The following is a 6,140-nucleotide window of genomic DNA, read 5'->3' as shown; positions in this document are numbered from 1 at the left end:
GGAGTAACACACCTGGCGACTGAGTGTTGTAGTGGCAGTTGCCCTAGTATTTATGGTGCTAGTATAGTTGTGTTCTTGAGTATGTCACCCAGTAGGGTTGGAAGTGTTATATGTCACCCAGTAATGGTGTGAGTATGTTGAGCCTGAGGGCCTAGTACTAGATTTAGTCTTGTTAGTACAACATAATTCTTTCTTCTAATTTCATATTCATGTTTAAATAAACTTTGTATTTGTATAATGTGTCTATTATTTACCTACAGTATTTACGTTATCTCTTCCCTATTGCTTGATACTATGATTACACTCCAATTCAATGAGCCTCCTATCGACGCCAACAATGGTGAGATAAATACAAGAGTAAAAAGGAATTGTTACTGGCACACAGAGTCTCATAATGGTGGGAGTTCAAGCCCTCATATGGTGGCAGTAGCAGCCCCTCATAAGAGACAACATTAACACTCAGCCAAAAGCAGTCATCGAAGTTTCACCCCAACCCACCACAGCCAGCCAGAGCCAGTGATAGTGACAGTGAAAGTGACTTTGAGGGATTTGTCAGGGCAGCCCTGACAACTGTAACTGATAGTGATGGTGATGCATCTAGTAATGGTGAGCTCACTCAGGGCCAGTAGGTCAGCCTGCCTCATGAATAAATCAAAGCCTCTTCCATCCCCATGCCCACTCATCTCTTCTAAAGTGTGTTACACCTAACTTTAGGTTTCCTAACCTAACCCTTTTATTTTTTCTTATAACTTAACCTTTATTTTTCCTAATCCAATCCTCTTTCTATATTATTGTGCTTATTATCAAAGATAAATTTACATATGTTGGTTTTATTTACAGCTTACCTTTGGCTCGAAGTTACATTAACCGTAAAGTGAGGTTAATTCGTGTATATATATATATATATATATATAGTATATATATATATATATATATATATATATATATATATATATATATATATATGTTAGCCTCACTTTTACGCTGTTACTGCAACCTGGAGTGGTCCCAAGGTAAAGTGAGAAACGCCAGAAAATGAATAAAATAATATATGGGATTAATTTGAATGGAGTCCTGGTCAACCAACTCAATTTTTAACTATTAATAATAACTATGTTGTAGTAAAATATTATCTTAACTTTATGATGGTATGCACACACAATTAATAATTAAGAAATATCAATAATATTAGGTTTTTAACACTAATATCTCAGAGAAAAGATGGCTGGGCACACGGGAATGGGCAGTTGGATCCCGAGGCAGAGGGGCAGATTATTGGCCCCACCTGTGTCAATACTTGTAATTGTATCACTATCCACCACAGAGGCAGTTTGCAGGGCCTTTTGTCAAACTCCCCAAAGTCCATATAAGTCCATATCTCACCATAATTATCACTATCACTGACTTGGGCCGCTGTGGTGGGTGGCGGTGAAGAACTGGTAATGTTTATGACTGGGCGCACCTTGTGCGCACTATACCAGCTTTACACAAATATGGCGGATGGCGGGAGGTTGGATTCAAAATGGCGCTGCCTGCCAGCCTCCGCGTAAAGGGGCACACTAATCATGAATGTGAGCATCCTGGGTTCGCAGGCACCGCAATGGAAACGCGAATGGGACCGCTAGAAGTGAGGCTAAATTGTGTGTATATATATATATATATATGTATGTATGTATGTATATATATATATATATATATATATATATATATATATATATATATATATATATATATATATATATAAGTACATATATAAATATATATATAGCATATATATATAAGGTTATATATATATAGTGTCATTCCAGACCCCCACCTCTACGACGGGGTTAGGGACCAATCCAGGTCAGAAGGTCCCACATGGTCGTGAAGTCCAATATAGATAAAATAAAATAAAAATAAAAAAATAAAAAATTTTAATAAAATTCACAATGAAATACAGTACAGCAAAAAGTAATGAATAATGATGAATGGATACAGTACAGTGAAAGCACAAATAATAAGAATGGATAATAGTGTGACTGAGCACTTAACCTTAATGAAGCTCGCTGAATGCAACATGGGGCCCTCAGTATAATTTTCTTTTAATTATACATGGAGACTACACATCCGGAAACGTTTCGGTATAGAAAATGCGTCATGGCACTTTTTTTTTTTTTTTTTTATTTATATCTGAGGCGGTCGTGAAGTCCCGCGACGGTCGCAAGTCCACGAATGTAGGGCCGGGGTCTAGGTGTGTGTGTGTGTGTGTGTGTGTGTGTGTGTGTATATATATATATATATATAAATATATATATATATATATATATATATATATATATATATAAGGAGTAAATATATATATATATATATATATATATATATATATATATATATATATATATATATATATATATATATATATATATATATATATATATAAATATATATATATATATATATATATATATATATATATATATATATATGTTGTTAAATTTCACTAATCTGTCAACAGAACCCAGAGGTCCCAGTGTTAAGGAATCATATGAACAATAGAAATATATGGGATTAATTCCAATAGAAACCAGCCCACCCCAAACTCCACTTTTGAAGGCACATACTATGTTGTAGTAAAAATAACATCTTCAATTTTGCGATGCACATGCACACAATTAATACTTAAGAGAAATAGAGAAATACAGTCGCCAGTTAATGTCCATTCAAATAATGACCTAACCTCCCCTCACATACACTGCTTGGGGGAAAACCAATAAATTTAATAAATAATACCTCAAATCCAGTTAGATAATATAATTGACATTGCTGATTCTTGTAAGATCAGGAATTGTTTTTGAATATAAATGTCATATATTTTTGCACAAAGATAACATAGTTAGCCTAGGAGAAAAATTTTTATCTAAAATTGTATGCTTAATGCAAAATATATGTGATGTTTATATAAAATGACCAAATCATAAGAATTCCAGCAATGTAAATTATATTCTGACTGGTAATTTCAGGCGATTTTTGGCGAGCTAAACAAATATTCAGTTAATAAAAAAATACCTTCACGACACTATTCGTCAATCAAAGTACTTAATCTTGCCTCTTCTCCAACCGTGCGGGTCAGTCCCAACCCTCCACCCCCCACCAATCCTCCTTCCAGAAAGTTTTAACATTTAGTATTAAATAATAATTTCAGATTGTTAGGGATATTATACCGACATTGCTGGATTCTTTGTAAGATTAGGGAATATTTTGAATATAAATGTCATATATTTGCAATAAAAAGATAACTTAGTTACCTAGAGAAAAAAATTTATCTAAAAAATTGTATGTTTAACGTAAAATATATGATGTTTATATTCAAAATGATCACCAAATTATAAGAATTCCAGCAATGTAAATTATATTCTGACCGGTAATTTAGGCGAATTTTATGAGCCAAAACAAATATCTTCAGTTAATAAAAAAAATATTCTTCACAGGGTAACAGATGGTCGGTCGGTCGGTCCCCTCCCCCCACCCCAACCAACCGTCCTGGGCGCGATGTAAGGGGATAAACCACTCAAATTTTTAATAATAATACCTCAAACTAAAAGTTAGGATAATATAATTGACATTGCTGGATTCCTTGTAAGATCAGGGAATATTTTTGAATATAAATGCTCATATATTTGCACAAAAAGATAACATAGTTGGCCTAGGAGAAAAATTTTATCTAAAAATTGTATGTTTAATGCAAAATATATGATGTTTATATTCAAAAATGATCACCAAATTATAAGAATTCCAGCAATAAATTATATTCTGGCCGGGTAATTTGCATGAATTTTATGAGCTGCAAAACAGGCAGTCAGCAGGGTGGCGGGTGGGCAAATCTAAAATAGGTACCCCAGTCGACACCTCACCGCCAAGATATGTGGAAAAAAATCCGTGTTAAGTGAAAGTTCATTCTGGCGAAAGGGGAATCACAGAGGCGATAAAAACGCTGCTATGAAAAAACCAGGGCGGGTACTGCGGCCAGTAAAAGTCCAAAATCCGATGCCAGAAACTGACCAACCGAGAATCCGGAATTTTGGAAAACTACCTTACATATACATATTTTTTTTTTTTTTTTTTTTTTTTAGCGGCTGCGTATGTATCGCATATGGAGCACCACAGCTGCACAGCTTAATAAATAAGCGACTCACGTGGTCGCCACTTTAAAACGAAAGCAATCAAACTGTGACAACATACCGTATGTACCTCATCTATAACCCCCCGCTTTATCGGTCGACTTGATTTTGACCATAAAATCGTTAATTTATGATATTCCTGCTTATAGTTCCACCCACGCTTTTGAGGACTCCATTCTTTACACTGAAACGCTGGTAGTTTCAACAAAAAATATTGTATATTCATTCAAGTATTTATTCAAGTCAATTAGAGGGAATATTATTTTAATACAACAGTTTTTAACTAAACCATCTGAAAAAGCGATTACGGTAACATCTTTTTGAATGAAAGAAAGCGAAAGTCATTGTTTTTCACAATGCATTTTGATCCCCACTTTCCACTGTAATATCGCACGCTATTTTTAGCAAAAATATTACATTTCGTGACGCATTATATCAAGCACAGTATGAATAGGAATAATTATTGTATTATAATATTTGAGTCCTACTTCCATTTACAGATTACTGTACAAGCCCATAATAATGGCTCCTAAAGTTAGATAAACTGCCAGTGAAGAAAAGAAGAACACGCTGAAATTGAAAGTACAACTCTAAAAAATTAAGTAACTAGTACGCAGTGAGCACACTGTTTAATGGAACATACCCATATTGGAAAGTCTAACACCTATGATATAAAAAGGCAAAGAATAATGTTCTAGGGACTACAGCTTTTTCTTATTAAACCGTTTCGATTAAATGAAGCATGCTACATTTGTTAATGAATAAACCATCAAAATGTACCTGTTCATCTCTTTCTTTATCTCCTAAAATTTGAATTTTAAAAGTACTGTTCGAAAATCCCGAAAAATCCCGTGATCGACTCAATCCCTCAAGTAAGCAGTCCCGATTTTTGGACTTCTACTGTGGTGTATATATATATATATATATATATATATATATATATATATATATATATATATATATATATATATATATAATATATATATATATATATATATATATATATATATATATATATATATATATATATATATATATATATATAATATATATATATATATATATATATATATATAACCTCAATTTTTACGCTGTCCTCAAGATTCCATTGCCATTTAGTGCCTTGTCTCAACCTAACGTGAAGCCTACATTACGCTGCACGTGAACCCCATTGACCCGGAGAGTGTCCGGGCGCGACGCTAATTTTAGATTCACCCACCGCCACCCGGCCTGACTGCCTGCCTGTACCCTCGCCTCCTCCTCCGCTAGCGTTTCGCCATGTGCGCTGCTGGGTGCGAGGTGTGTGTGTGTCTTTGTTATGCTATCACTGACATCTTATGACATATCGGACTGTGATTGACCATGCATCCCTACCCCCCCTCTGCTCCTAGCTGTAATTGGCTTAAAGTACAGGACGGTTCACCCGGGGAGGGAGGAGGGAGGAAAGACGACGCTGACCTTAGGCCGCTGCAGTTTCATCCTCAAGGTCACACTGCGGTAAACGTGCATCCATTGCCTGTAAAATGGCTTCACGACCACCACCCCAGAGAGAAATTCTTTCTGGCTTCCACCCAGCGGCAATAAGCCAAAGAAATATTACCCATCGCCTCTTCAGCTACGGTGGAGCATACCATCATCCAAGAGTTGGAGAAAGGAACAAGTAGGTTGATTTGGCACGCCAGCATGGTGTGAATGAATTCCACGATTCAACAACAATAAAGAAGGATGGTATTAAGATATGAGCATGGCAGCGATCACAGCTCATAGGTGCTTCTATGATCAAGTATTTTCACAACCAGGTGCTTTCAAGCCACAGAAAATTACTTGTGAGGTACTTGGCGCCAGAGCGACGGAACATGAAGTGTCGACACGCCGCCGCTTCTGTTATGACTACGACGTGAACTGCACACGAGTGGCACGAAAGATGGGAATTACACTAATGCTTCCTCTGGTGGTTACAGAGGTTTAAGATCCGAATGA

Source organism: Homarus americanus, unplaced genomic scaffold (assembly GCF_018991925.1).
Source record: "Homarus americanus isolate GMGI-L3 unplaced genomic scaffold, GMGI_Hamer_2.0 scaffold17168, whole genome shotgun sequence".
Taxonomy (NCBI): Eukaryota; Metazoa; Arthropoda; class Malacostraca; order Decapoda; family Nephropidae; genus Homarus; species Homarus americanus.
The sequence above is the reverse complement of the archived record's forward strand: the minus strand, read 5'-3'. Positions refer to the sequence as shown.